This window comes from Odocoileus virginianus, chromosome 12 (genome assembly GCF_023699985.2).
Source record: "Odocoileus virginianus isolate 20LAN1187 ecotype Illinois chromosome 12, Ovbor_1.2, whole genome shotgun sequence".
Classification (NCBI taxonomy): domain Eukaryota; kingdom Metazoa; phylum Chordata; class Mammalia; order Artiodactyla; family Cervidae; genus Odocoileus; species Odocoileus virginianus.
This window is the reverse complement of record NC_069685.1, coordinates 65187429-65202826: the sequence shown is the minus strand read 5'-3', so window position 1 is coordinate 65202826 and position 15398 is coordinate 65187429. Positions and strand designations below refer to the sequence as shown.

General features: G+C 50.7%; 1 protein-coding gene across 2 annotated transcripts in view; it reads right to left on the bottom strand.

The window, feature by feature from the left end:
* The window catches only part of OSBP2 (oxysterol binding protein 2), a 119496-nt gene that overhangs the window by 78009 nt on the left and 26089 nt on the right, over positions 1 to 15398 (bottom strand). The gene's annotated exons all lie outside the window — the stretch shown is intronic.

Genomic DNA, 15398 nt, shown 5'->3' with positions numbered 1-15398 from the left:
TGATGTCGAGCCTTTTTTTTTTTTCACCCTTTTATGATATTTCATGTAAATTTGTTCAAAGCTATTAAAATTAATTACCAACCCCCCTCCCCAAGAAGCCTTGAATCAAAAGTCAACGTTTACAACACATTAATTACCACGGTCCCCGGCATTAGAGACTCATTATGCTGGAGTCACGGGGCTAATCTAATTTTACATGAAAGGGGACATGTCATTGCGGGAGCTCTGCAAGCCTGAGCTTGCAGACTCGTTTTATGCTCCTCTTGGAGTCTGTCAGAGTCAATCACACCAAAGGCCTTGGCTGGTCCGTCAGCCACCCGAGAGCACACTCGGCCTTTGGAAAGAGGATGCTGAGCGCCCACAGCCCGGGGCCTGCTCTGAGCGCGCCGGCCACCACTTGCTCGCCACGCGGCAGAGGCGCGGGGGCTCCCTGCTGCAGGTTATCCTTGCAGGACGAGGCTCCCTGGGAACCGGGTGGGACTCCACACCCTGTGCCCCGGCAGTGGTTCCAGAGGGACTGATGGGACACCAGGGAAACGGGAGACCCCAAGGGCCGGCAGGACGCCTTCCCCTCCGCTCTCCTGACCCGCACGACACTCTGCAGCCGCTCAAACTGTCCCCGCCAACCATCACCACTGCCGCCTGGACTGGTGCCACGTGGCCAAGCAGTGCTGACACTTCACACGTCCGCACAAGAGCCCGATTCTTCTAAATAAAGGCAAGGGCTGAGCGGGGATGGAGGTCTGCTGCGTAGTCTCTCCGTCATGTCCGCCTCTCTGTGGCCTCACAGACTACAGCCCGCCAGGTCCTCTGTCCCTGCAATTCTCCAAGCAAGAATGCTGGAGCGGGGTGCCATCTCCTACTCCGGGAGGGGGCTGGGTTATGACACAGCTAGGATCCCAGCTCAGTTGGGTCTGGCACTTCAGACACCACGAGCAGCAGACAGGACACAGAGCCCGGCTCTGTCCCTGAGGCTCATTCAGATCCCGGTACTCTTCTTCCCCACGGCCGCCACCCCCGGCTGGCATCACCTGCCACCTGGACCCTCTGGCCCCTCTGCCACCCACCGTCCAGCCTCACTCTGACACATTCTCCACCTCCCACCAGAGGAGCAGAGCAGAGCGCAGCAGGCTCCCGCCGGCAGCCCTTGCGGTCCAGAGGGGAATCTGGCTGGGGAGGCCTTTCACAACCCAGGATCTGGCCCGGGCTGGTCTCTCCAGCATCATCTTGGGACATCCTCACCTCCCCACTCCTCCCTGCTCCCGCCCCAACCCCGCCGCCGAGAACTGTCTTCAGCTGAGGACGGTCATGCTCTCTGCCACCTCTGAGTCTCACTTTCACTGCACTCTATTCACCACCACCCCTCTGGGTCTTGGTTTATGCATCACTTCCTCCAGGGAGCCTTCCCTGACTATCCAGACTGGGTTAGGTGCCTTTCACTGTGCTTGCTTTGCCCCGGTCAACTTGTCAGACACAATCCACCGTGACTGTCTGAGGCTCTGTCTGCCTTCTCCCAGCAGGCAATGAGGTCCCTGGCTGCACAGACTGGTTTTGTTTTCCACTCAGTCTTTATCTCCTAACACTGTCTGGCACAGAGAGATGTGCAGTATGTATTTGTTGTGTAATAACTTAAAATATACTGATCTCCATAAAATTTTAGCAAGAAAGCAAGTTTTCTAACTCAGAAGGCACTGCCTGCTCCAGATCTATGATTAAAACTCGTCAAAGGACAAACATGGTCTGCAAAAACTGCTGTTTCTGAGGCCTCTTTGTGGGAGGAAGCAGTCATTCTGCAGGTCTCATGTCCTGGGGAGCACTTTCCCTTAGTGCAGTCCTGAGTGACCATGCTCATTTCTCAGACAGGTCGGTCCGCTCCAGCACTGCCTGGCTGACCTAAGTAGCAGAGCTCTGGGAAGCTTCTGGGTCCCAGGGACAGGGTTGGCAAGGAATACCAGGTTGAGAAAAGGCATGTTTTCCATCAAGGTGTCATGATTTCTCTATTTCCAAAAATAACGAATCTCCATGAATTGCATTCTCGCTCCAACATTCCCTAAGGCAAAGATTTTACACAATCAGTCATATTTTGGGAGTGACAGTATTAGTGGTATTACTGAGCTATTTGTTTACTTTAAGATGTGGTGTTTCAGGCCCCAAGGGAAAGAAAAGAGACACAGTCTGTATCTACAGTGACCCTCCTGATCCCCCTCCACACTAGGGGTCCTGATGAATGTGACCTGTGCACAGGCCCCATGTTCTTTGAAGCAAAGAGGACATATAAAATGCTGTAATGCCTGAGAAAAATGTCCAGTCATTTTTAAAAAGCAAAATGAAGGCTTCCCTGATGGTCCAATGGTTAAGAATCCACCTGCCAATGAAGGGGACATGAGTTTGATCCCTGATGCAGGAAGATTCCACCACTTGCCACAGAGCAACTAAGCTCTTGGGCCACAATTACTGACCCCGAACACCTAGAGCTTCTGCTCCACAACCAGGAAGCCCCCGCAATGAGAAGCTCCTGCACCGCAGTGAAGAGTTGCCCCCATTCACTGCACTAGAGAAAGACTGTGCGTAGCAACAAAGACCCAGTGCAGCCAAAAATAAATGCATATTTTTTAATATCTTAAAAAACAGTGAAATGAGTGTGTTTATCAAGAAAACCTGACTTCAACACTTCCTCAGGTTTTCCTGGGTAGGCTGACTTGGTCTCCCCGAGCCTGGACTCCCCCACACGGCTGGTGTGGGTATAAAATTGTAGAACCACTTTGGAAGACAATTTGGCAACTGCTTAGAGAGTTAAACATCTATCTACCCTCTGACCCAGGCATGCCACCCCTGGGTATTTACCCAAAAGAAAGGAAGGCACCTGTCCACACAAATGCTTGGACATGAATGTTCATAGCGGCTCTACCTGCAACAGCCAAAACCTGGCAACACCCTGAGGCAGGAGGCAGTGGATAAGCCGCAGTACATCCCCAGCAGAATCCACGCTAAGGAAAACCAGTGACGTGAGCACAGCCTGAGTGGATTTCAAACAGTCACGCTGCGTGAAAGAGGCCAAACGGAGAGGAAGAGGAGACTTACTGTAAAGTCCACTTGTGCACCATCCAGAAAATGTAAATGCTGCTGTGCCTGGAAGCAGGTCAGTGTGGTCTGGGGAGGTGGCAGGGGGCCTGGACACAGGGCAATTTGGGGTGGCGGATATGTCCCTAATCTTGACTGTGGTGGTGGTTTCATAGGTATGTACATACATCAAACTTAGCAAATTGTATAGTTTAAATACAGGGAGTTGTGCTCAGATCCTCAGTTATGTCTGACTCTCTTCGACCCCGTGGACTGTGGCCTGCCAGGCTCCTCTGTCCATGGAATTTTCCAGGCAAGAATACTGGAGTGGGTTGCCATTTCCTTCTTCAGGGGACCAGGAATTGAACCTGGATCTCTTATGTTTCCTGCATTGACAGGCAGATTCTTTACCACTAGCGTGACCTGGGAAGCCCAAAAGCAGTTATGGCGTGCCTATTTTTCCAGTAGTCATATACGGATGTGAGAGTTGAACTATAAAGAAAGCTGAGTGCCGAAGAATCGATGCTTTTGAACTGTGGTGTTGGAGAAGACTCTTTGAGAGTCCCTTGGACTGCAAGGAGATCCAATCAGTCAATCGTAATGGAAATCAGTCCTGAATATTCATTGGAAGAACTGATGCTGAAGCTGAAACTCCAATACTTTGGCCACCTGATGAGAAGAACTGACTCATTTGCAAAGACACTGATGCTGGGAAAGATTGAAGGCAAGAGGAGAAGGGGATGACAGAGGATGAGATGGTTGGATGGCATCACTGACTCAGTGGACATGAGTTTGAGCAAGCTCCAAGAGTTGGTGATGGACAGGGAAGGCTGGCGTGCTGCAGTCCATGGGGTTGCAAAGAGTCTGACATGACTGAGCAACGGAACTGAACCGATTACGCTCAGTAACAGCATTAAAACAAACACATATTGAAGACCAAAGAGAATGGTTGCCCATCAAATCGTGATGATGTACGCCTTAAATTTACACAGTGCTGTATGTCAAAGATATCAATAAAACTGGAAGAAGAAAATAAAATACATAAGTGTGTCAAATCAACACACTCTACAGCTTAAACTTACATGAGGTTGTACATCAATTATACCTCAATTCTGAGGACTTCCCTGGTGCTCCAGCGGTTGAGAATTTTTGGGACTTGGGTTCAATCCCTGGTTGGAGAACTGGGATCCCACATGGTGGCCCATGCGCCCAACCCATCGAGCCTGCACACCACAACTAGAGTCCGTGCGCCTCAACAAAGGATCCTGCGTGCGGCAGCTGAGAGCAGACCCAGCCACACGAAAATAAATAAATGTTTCTGAAAAAATGATACCTCAGTTTCTAAAAAAGGAAAACTAACTTTAAAAAAGAGAGAGAGAGACAGAGAAAGGCTGTCTACTGAGAAACCCTGTGCTCCACACCCTGCAGCTGGGGCAGCCGCTGCAAGCCACCGAGGCCACGAGGCCCAGCACCTTCGTGGGGTCAGACCTCCCGCGTGAAAGTCCAGACCTTCAGACCTGCTGAAGGTCCGGCTGTCCCCTGGAAAGGCCCCACTTTCCTTCACTGAGAAGACCCTACCTGTCGCCCCCCACATCAGCCCACATGAGGCCACTGCACCGGCCATGACGCTCGGGACCACCATTCAGGTTCCCCGGGGCATCCCCGCCCTAACGGGCCAGGACTGATGCAGCGTGGGGCAGAGGTGTTCTTCAGACAGAATTCGATTTGTGATTGCAGATTATCTTTTTTAGCTGCTTTTAGGCAAAAGGACACCAGCACGATGGCCAATGAAAATCTCACTCACATGGCCCGTTTCCCTTTCCACAAGACTCAATGCAAGAGAACAGAGGCGATCCCAAGAACGCGGGAGCATGCCTGGGCTCTGGGGAAGCCGCAACGACTCTTTCAAGCATTAGGGCCAGCGTCTAAGCAGAGCTCCCTGTTCCTGGGTTACCCCACCAGGCAGCAAGCAAAACAACGCTTTCTGCTCCTGCTCTTCCCTGGGTCCTCATCCAGAGAATGCAGCAAAGCACAGCTCTGAAGCTGCAAAACTCTACATCGGGATTTCAGCACCACTGTTCACACACTCATTCAAATCCTGGGCACCAACTATGTGGCAGGCCCTGCGCTCTGCACGCTCTTGGGAGCCAGCAGTCTAGCCGAGAGGACAGATGTTGATCAAAGCATCCCCACTTCCTAACAGATATCTTGGGCAAGGCGCTGAGGTCGCCTCTGTGAACAGGGATAAAGGGCCTTCCTCTCAGCAGACCATTCGTGACTCACTGAGCCGCTGGCCTAGCTGTGCCTGCAGCAGACCCAGCACCACCCGGGGTCAGCCTCGGCGGCGGGGTGCAGGGAGAAGAAACGGGGTGCTCCTTAATGGGTCTCTTTCCCTACAATTGGCCCCAGGACAGGACACTCCGGCCCACCTGCAGTCACCTTACACACAGAGGCACCAAGAGGCAGCGTGTGTCTGAGGAGCGCAGGCTCCAGTGGAGAGGTGGACAGTGCGTACCCTGGCCAGGAGACCCCCAAGAACGGCCTCTCCACATCTGCAGCCCAGGCTGGGGTCTGAGCCCAAGGACAAATGATTCGGTGTGTGGCGGGGACCACGACGCAGGAAGGATGGAAGGCTGGGGGCAGGGGCCGCTGCTTTCCACTGTGAGCACGGCTTTCACTACTCCTTTCCCATGGTGTGTATTAGTGGGACAGGAAAAATCCATTAATATTAAAATAAAATTGGCACACGGCATTTACCACTCGAAACGCAGTGGTGTGACAGAAGTCAGATCCACAAATGCCAAGGGGATTAAATCAAAAGGGTTTACCGGTGTTTCAGTGGCCTGAGCGCACTGCGGCGGGCTGTGGGGAACGGCGGGGTCTCAGCCTTGTGGCGTTTGTCCCCATCTCACAAGTGACGAGTCGTCTCACAAGTCCGTCTCACAAGTGACGAGTCGCGACTCCGCAGGCACTGAGCCGAGGACAACGCACAGCTCAAAGTTTTAGCAGCCCCGCCGCTCACTGGTGATCGAATGTGCCGTGGGACCCACTCTGGACAATCGCCTGGCCCTTTTCCAAGAGGAGACGGATCACTGCACACACTTACTGCAAAAAGACTGGCGCTGGAAATGCCACTGGATGACACTGGACGATGCGCAGCTTTTAAAACAACACTGGATAACCATGCCTTTCCGCTGGCTGGGGCCTGTAAGCCCCATGAGGACTGAGCGCCCAGCCTGAGTGATCACGCAGTTCAGGCACCTCCATTTGGTTTTAAATAGACTACAGAGAGATTAAGGGTTTTTGCTTCGTATTAAATGAGAATCTGACGGGCACGCATGAAATCCATATGTAAGAGGGAAGATAATAAACTGAGGAACACTGAAGAGCCAGAAGCGCGTCTGAAGCAAGGGCAACGGGCTGGTTTCTGGTAACAGGAGCTGGACAGAGCGTGAGGGGAGGAGAAGCAAAGGGCGGGGCTGGGCAGGTGGCATCGGGCGGGGCACCTGTCACCAAAGGCGCCCCATCGCCCAAGCTCGAGGTTGAGCCCTGCTCTGTCCCTTTGGCACTATTGCTACCTCATTCTGGAAAGAAGCTGGACATGCTCTTTTTTAAAAAAAAGTGCTTCCTGGGACTTCGGAGGTGATCCAGTGGTTAAGACTTCGCCTTCCAATGCAGGGATTACAGGTTTGATCATGGATCAAGGAGGTAAGATCCTACATGCCTCACGGCCAAGAAGCCAAAAACCAAAAAGTATTGTAACAAATTCAACAAAGATTTTTAAAATAGTCCATCTTAAAAAAAAAAAAAAGTTTAAAAAGTGCTTCCTGGACTTCCCTGGTGGTCCAGTGGATAAGAATCCGTCTGCCAATACATGGGACACGGGTTCAAACCCTGGTCTGGGGAGATTCCACATGCCTTGGGGCAACTAAGCCTGGGAGCCACAGGAGAAGCCGCTGCAGTGAGCAGCGCAAGCAACGCAGCGACAGAAAGGCCACTCGCAGCAACAAAGGCCCAGCGCAGCCAAAAATAATTAACTGATTTTATTATTTTTCAAAGTGCTTCCTGTGTTTTCTGGAGCTCCTTCAGGGAGGGCAGGTGTGGGTCCCTGTTACTCACTGTCTCGTCTGTGCAGCCCCCGCAGCTGCAAGCGCGGCCCTGGAGGTGCAGGCAGGCCCGGACGCAGAGCTGCCTGGGGCGGCCTTTCGGAAGCACCTGTCAAACGTCTGTGGGACGTGCTGACCACAGGCACAGAGGAGTAGGAGGTCGTGTGTGCCCCGTCACTCAGCCGTGTCCGACTCTTTGCCACCCCAAGAACTGTAGCCTGCCAGGCTCCTCTGTCCATGGGACTCTCCAGGCAAGAACACTGAGTGGGTAGCCATTCCCTCCTCCAGGGGATCTTCCTGACCCAGGACGTGAACCCACATCTCCTGCACCTCCTGCACTGCAGGCAGGTTCTTTACCCACTGAGCCACCTGGGAAACCCCGCAGAAGGCCATACTGGTCCTCAGAGAACCCACAGGCCACACCACGGGGGGGAGGGAGCGGGGAGGGAGGGGCGATGGCCGGATCACGGCAGTGTTCTCACTGCTTCTTGCAAACTGCCTTTCCTGTCGTGTTTTAATGGCACAGAGAGACAAGTTGAAGCAAGAGCGGAGGATGATTCCCGCCGATCCCCCCTTCCTTCCTCTTCTCCACAGGAGAGTGTGGATTTTCCCTCCCACGGTGCCCCAGGCTTCCAAACTGACGTGCGTGTTTGCGAACCAGCCTGTCTCTGCCCTCGGGGCCTCCTGAACTCGTCCCTCTCGGGGACAGCTCCGGGCTGCCTGGGCTGTCGCCGCAGGCGCTGTGGCCTTTTCCCCCTGAGTGTGGTTGTCAGTCGATGGCCCTGAGCTGTGATCACATCTGGGAGACCCTGAGCCCGGTGCAGAGGGGCGTTTCCATGCAAATGAACGAGCATGGGCACTTCTGGATAAGCTATGGTGGCCAAGGCTCACTGGAGGCTGTATGTGGGTTTACCTTCCCTTAGCCATGCCACACACTTTCTGCTGAGGCAGTGTTCACTGGAACAACCTTTATAACTCGCCAAGTATCAAAGTGGAAAGTGTGCACTCAACCCAGCAATCCCTTCTCTAAGAATTTACCCTTAGGAAATAATCACACCAGAGCCAAAGGAAAGAGAAAGTGAGCACAGAAATGCTTGTCCCAGTGCTTTTTTGGATAATAAGGAAACACGGCAAGCGACCTGAACGGCTAAGAAAATGTTTGATTAAATTGTGCTATATCCACCCAATGGATAACATGCAGTGTTAAGAATGACATTAAGGGACTCCCCTGGTGGTCCAGTGGTTACGACTCTGCCTTCCAGTGCAGGGGGTGCAGGTTCGATCCCTGATCAGGGAACTAAGATCCCACATGTCACAGGGTGCAGACAAAGAAAGAAAAAAGACATTATAATTAGATACCCGAACCAGTGATAAGATTAAAGAATTGTTGTTTCAGGTGTGACAGTGGTCTCGAATGGATGCTTTTAAGAGTCCTTGTATTTTTATTATTCATTTACTTGTTGGCCACACTGTGAAGCATGTGGGATCTTGGTTCCCTGACCAGGGATTGAACCTTCATCCCCTGCAGTGGAAGTTCGGAGTCTTAACCACTGGATTGCCAGGGAAGCCCTGAGTCCTTGGATTTTAGAGATACATGTGAAATATTTGCAGATGGGGTTTGGTTTAAAATAACAGTGGGAAAGCAGATTAGTGGTTCCCAGGAGCAGAGGGAGGCGGGGAACAGTGAGTAAACGCTAATGGGCATGGGGCTTCCTCTTGGGGATGATGAAAGTGTTCTGGAATTAGAGATGACGGCTGCACGATGCTGTGAGTGTGCTAAATGTCACTAATGGTGAATTTTATGTCAAGTGTATCTATCACAATAAAAAATAATAATAATGAAAGGTGAGGGGATGATGAGTAATGAATAATTAAGCAGAATAATGAAATAATGAAGCAGAAGATGGGATGAGATGAAATACGATCGGCCATGAACTGATCATTGTTGGAAGGTGCGTGATAAGAACACGGGACTGTGTATGGTATAAGTGTTAGATATACTGCATGGAACATACTGGAAAGCTTCCATAATAAAAAGTGATGCATATTTTTTGGGCCCAGACAGTCTGCAACATGTTGAATTTAATGAGCCAGTTACAATATTGAATATTGTGAATTTTCCCAGTGGTGTGAAATTATATATGAAAATGCATCTGTATGCATAAATTAATGTTTGCAATGCTATTCAGTAAAGATTTAACTGTGATCATTTCTAGGTTAGTAGATTTGAGATTTTTCTCCCTTTTGTTCATTTCCCAGTATGGTTTGCACTTTTCTTTTTTCCATTCAATCTTTTTACAAAACAATAAAGGTTTTTATCTTAAAAAGCAGAAATGTTTAGGAACACCCTTTTTAACCTCAGGCAGTCTCACAGAATGGTCCTGGGGAAATGGCAGATTCCCAACAAAAGCCACCTGGCTAGCTCGACACCCAGGCGCTTGGCAGCACCACCCTTCACAGTGGCCATTTCCACTGCTGGATGCCCCTGCCAATGATCACTACTTACCCTCACAACCACCTGGAGATACAGGCAATGATCCTCCCTTTGAGGAGCAAAGAAATGAAGGTTAAGGGCCTCGTCAAAAGTGACACATTGGAAGGGACTTCCCTGGTGGTCCACTGGTTAAGAATTAGCCTTGCAGTGGAAGGGACACAGGTTCAAACCCTGGTCAGGGAACTGAAATCCCACAGGCCACAGAGCCTGAGGGCCACAACTTGGCAGTCTGTGTACCTCAACAAAAGCTCACACAGCTTGAGAGTCTATGCACCTCAACAAAAGCTCACACAACGTGGGAGTCTGTGGGCCTCAACAAAAGATCATACATGATGCAGTGAAGATCCCATGGGTGGCAACTAAGACCCTGTACAGTCAAGTAAATTTTTTAAAAATGTTACACAATGGAAGAGACAAAAACTCTAATTCACAAAGGTGTGTGCAGCAGCACGAGCCACAACAGCCAGACAGAGAAGCAGCCTGTGTCCACCGGCAGAGGGAAGGGCAAAGAAGGTAAGGGGTACGTACATGTACACAACGGAGTATTACTCAGCCACACAGAAGAGAGGGTGAAGCCACACATGCACGGACCTAGAGATTATCATACTGAGTGAAGTCAGAGAGAGACAAATAAAAAGTGACATCACTTATTTGTGGAATCTTAAAAAAATGAACTTATTTACAAAACAGAAACAGACTCACAACCAATATAGAAAATAGTATTATGGTTACCAAAGGGGAACGTGTGTGTGGGGGCAACGGGGATAAATTAGGAGTCTTGGATTAGCAAATAAACACTACTATTACTAGATAAGTAATAAGTTCCCTAACTACATTCAATATCTTGTAATATCTATAATGGAAAGGAATCTGAAAAAAGAAAATACATGCATGCTGCTGCTGCTGCTAAGTCGCTTCAGTTGTGTCCAACTCTGTGCGACCCCATAGACGGCAGCCCACCAGGCTCCTCCGACCCTGGGATTCTCCAGGCAAGAACACTGGAGTGGGTTGCCATTTCCTTCTCCAATGTATCAAAGTGAAAAGTGAAAGTGAAGTCGCTCAGTCGTATCCAACTCTTAGCGACCCCGTGGACTGCAGCCTACCAGGCTCCTCCATCCATGGGATTTTCCAGGCAAGAGTACTGGAGTGGGGTAAATACATACATACATATATATATGTGTGTGTATATATATATATATATATATATATATATACATATATATAACTAAATTACTTTGCTGTTCTCCTGAAACTAACATAATTCAAAATTTATTTTTAAGTTACACAATGACTCAAGGCCAAACTAGGATCCCAAATCTTGTGCCCCCTTTACTAAGCCACACCCCTGCACACCATTATGCAAATGAGACTCAGCTATGCCCCCTGGCGGGGTGAGGAAGACCCCCTTCTGCTGGTTCCACAGCCCTGAATACCTAGCCTTGACCTTGGTAAGTTTCTCTCCAAATCAAAGCCTGAGCTTGAGCTGGCAAAGTCGAGTGCAGAAGGAACCCAAGAAGACGTCCCATCCCAGCTCACCTTGGGTTCAGGTCACGTACTTTTGCCACTAGCGATGAAATGAGCTGCTAATCCCACCCACGTCAGAGACTGGAGCTCATGCCCACAGATCCACCAGTAGGTTAACATCTAAATGGGAACAAAGCACAAGCCTTCTCAATCTGATAATTACAAAGGTAAGTGCTATTATACCCTTTAGTTACAAAGGAAGCAATTAGTATCAGGATAATTGCCCTGGTGGGAAAATGACACTTAAAGCATCTTAATAGTAAGAATGGACCAAATGCAGACAAGTGACTCTTTAGTTTACCTTTCTGGTCAAACGACTCTGACCTACTAATCCTTTTATGAAGTCCACCTCCAATACAAACATTTCAGAATGCTTATTTTTTCTACTGAAATAAGGGGGCCACCTCTGGGCCATGGGCTCTTGGGCTCTGCCAGCTGGCAGAGGGTCTGTGGGAAGAGTCAGAACAAACACCGCCCTCGCTTTGAAAACCCAGCTCAGCCTCCCTGAGAACTGAGGTGTCAACCTGCTTGCATTCAGTGTGTACATTCCAACTCGCTGGTGAGTGACCCAGTTACTGAGCTGAGCCTCTTCCGCCAGCACCGACTCACATGAGTCCCTCGGGGGGTAAGCCGCTGCCATCTGTATGGGTGCAGGGTCACGTCTGAATCCAAACTGTCAACACCTCTTACATAACAGAACGCTGTTGCTCTGCTAAGTTCCCTTCTGGTGGCGCTTGCCTTTGCTGATGAGGATACTTGAGAACTGACTCCAACTCACGTCCCTTCCCCACCCTGCAGGCCCCCTGGCGAGGCTGAGCCCTCAGAGGTCTCTGTCCTTCCAGGAAGCCCTGCCCTGTGCCAAGTCCTGCTTCTTCCAGAAGGGCCAGAATTCTCTCCCAGAGACACTAACTTTCCCCTTGGTTTCTTCAGACTTTGAAGAAAGCTCTGCCTTCTCTGCTGGAAGCACATGTGTGTCCCCCTTTCTCAGGCCCTGACCCCCTTTTCTGGTTCCCCTCCACCCTCTGAGTCACCAGGGAGAGTGCAAGTTCCTTTAAAAAAAAAAGCCTCAGTGCACTGCGTTGTTAATTTTTCAGATATGACAACGGTACCTTGAATATATTAAACTTAAAAAAAGGCATCCTTATCTTTTAGAGACACACCCTGAAATATTGACAAATGTTCAAAATGATGCAGGATTAGGGGAGAAGGCAGAGGCACAGGAACAAGACTGAGCTGATAACTGGTGACGAGTATGGGCCGGTTCCTGAGACTTCTGTCTGCTTCTGTTTTGTCCTAAGTTTTCCATAACAACAACAAGGTTTTTGAGAAGCCCCAGTGCCTGGGTTCTGCAGCATCCTCGAGTCCACCTGCACCCTCCTGAGGCTTTTATGCCTCTTTCAGCTGAGATGTTTACTGAGCAACGAGTCCACGCAAGGTGATGCTGCAGCTACAACGTAAGAGCGACTGGCCCGCCTGCAACGAGCCCTCAGGATGAGGAGGCTGGTCCTCGATTTTGACACCCCGCCCCAGGGCCTCACTTCTCAAACTGGGCACAGATTTTTCTCTCCCCAGACACCAGGGGTGGGCCCGTGGAGTGGAGTGAGCTTGGCTTCCTGTCCTAGCATCGCTGAGGGGAAATCTTAACTGCCCCTTTGGTCTTACTGGATGAAGTGGCCCAGATGTGAGTCAGGGCAGAGAAGAGTTTGAGGGAGAGAGAGTCGGACTCATCCACGTTTCAGAGGGTTTGGGTGAGCTCAGCCCCTCTGTCCTGCAACCTGTGAGCCAAGGACTACAGGCCAGGACATGGCCTGCCTCTCACCTGGGCTGGAAGCTTGGAGGGAAGTGCTGAGACCACAAGGGGCTTCGAGGCCTGAACACCTAAACGCTGGACACCGCCTAATCCAAAGGGCTAGAAACCAGAAACAGACTTCACCCTCCCCAAACTAGGCACAGATCTGTTTATCTGTACAGAGGGCCATGTGGCATTCTGGGGGCCCCGGATCCACAGTTAAAGCAAGCAGAGAATTCCCACCTCGAGCTGCTGACCTATTGGTGAGCAACAGCTGCCCACCGCCCTGCCCACGGTACCACTGAAAGTTCATCCTGGGGCCACCAGAGAAACGGAAGCCAAACCCTCTGGTCAGCAACGCCTTTTTTGCTGCTGTCAGCTTCAGTGACCAACAGTTCACACCCACAGTCCCACTCTCTCAGTCCAGGCGGGGGGCCGAGAGTCTTCATGGCGAAGGGTGCAGCATTCCCGGTACAGACACAGTCCCTCTTAGGTGGAGAGAAGGCTGCACCTACATCTGGAAGACAGCGGCCAAGGATACAGATCCAAGTGCACCGGGCAGACTCCCCACAGCACCCGTCTCGTCTCTCTGGATCCCGCTCATTAAAAAAAAAACACATGGTGGTAAAACAGAATTCAACCCTCATTCCACGGAAAACGTGTGATTTGGAAATGTGGGAAGCAAGATGGCTGCAGCAAGCCATCCAGGAAGTCTGAGCCTGGACCGTGTTTCTCAAAAGGAGATCCATGGGGGGCTGACAGGAGCACTACCTGGAATGTATATTAAAAATAGGGGTTTCTGGGGCTTCTCTGATGGTCCAGAGGTTAAGACTTCAAATTCCCAGTGCAGGGGGCCCCGGTTCAATTCCCTGGTTGGGGAACTAGATCCCACATGCCACAACTAAGAGTTCACACACTGCAGACGTCCCCAACAGTACAGTGGATAAGGATCCACCTGCCAACGCAGGGTTCAATTCCCAGTCCAGGAAGATTCTACATGTGGCGTAACCGCTGAGCCCGTGCTCTAGAGCCCGTGAGCCGCGTGCGACAGTGACTCCATGTGTCACGGCTGCTGAAGCCCTTGCGACTGGAGCCTGTGCTCCCCGAGAGTGCTAAGTCGCTTCAGTCGTGTCCGCCTCTTATCGACCCTGTAGATTTTAGCCCATCAGGCTCCTTTGTCCATGGGATTTTCCAGGCAAGAATACTGGAGTGGGTTGCCATTTCTTCCTAAACGGGGTCCTGACGCAGGGATCAAACCTGAGTCTCTTACATCTCCTGCTTTGGCAGGCGGGCCTTTTACCACTAGCGCCACCTGGGAAGCCATTGCAATGAGGAGCCCGTGCGCGGCAATGAAAAGGAAGACTCAGGGCAACCAAAAATTTAGAAAAAAAAAAGCAGAGTTCTCATGTTGAAACTAAAGACCCCATATGCCCCCAACAAAGCTTGAAGACCCTGGGCACCAAAACTAAGGCCTGGAGCAGCCAAGATAAATACAAAAATATTTTTAAAAACAGAAATATATACATTTAAAATGGGAGTTCCTGGGCACCACCTTATCAGCTCATTAGAATCTCAGTGGTCCTCCGCTAAGAACTGTAACGTGTTCGCCCCAGTGGCCTTTGCGCCCACCTAAATTACAGAGAAGTTTTTCAGGGTGTGTGCGTGTGTGTTTGTGTGTGTGTTGTTGCTGTTGTTTAATCCATGCCAGTCAATATTTTACTACCTTAATGAGCTCGTGAAAGACTTCATTAAACCTTCTGCCCACCTCAGTGGATGAGGCTTCTCCTTCTCGGGACCAAGGAATCTGAGGGTGAACAGCTTGCATGTGGCCGTGTTTTCCGTTTGTCCTGAGACGAGCGCACCCGGTCCCCGCTCAGCCTCCGGAGGATGGGCACTGTTGAAGCCATGGCTCCATACTTGCAGGCATTCTCCGAGCTCCTCCCACCCACCCAACAAGTCAGAAACCCCACATTTCAGGAAGCCACTCCTCCTCCTAATGGGAAGAGTGCCCAGGAGACCAAGGCGAGACCACCATCTCTCCAGGCCACGTGTGAGCCGAGGCACAAAGGCAGCAGGCTTTCCAGGGGCTCTTTCCAGAGCCTGAACAGCCCCCTCCCCACTCCCCAGGGATTTATTTTCACTTCGAGGGATCACAGCCAACAGGGACAGCAGGAAAGCCTTCCAGGTCCTACCTGCTTTTTTTATTTTTATTTTTTTCAGGTCCTACCTTTACAGGATTTTCATCTTGACGCTCTAGGATGGAAGGCTGCCCAGATGTTCTTTAGGCTCAGCCCCCCGGGCCACCAGCCAGCCCCTGCAGCTCCCGCTCAAACGCCCACCTTGGTTGCTCTAAGGGCAGAATCTGGGCTGCCCGGGGTAATTCCAAGTGCTGGGCTGTGATATCAGAATAGGGCTATGACATCAA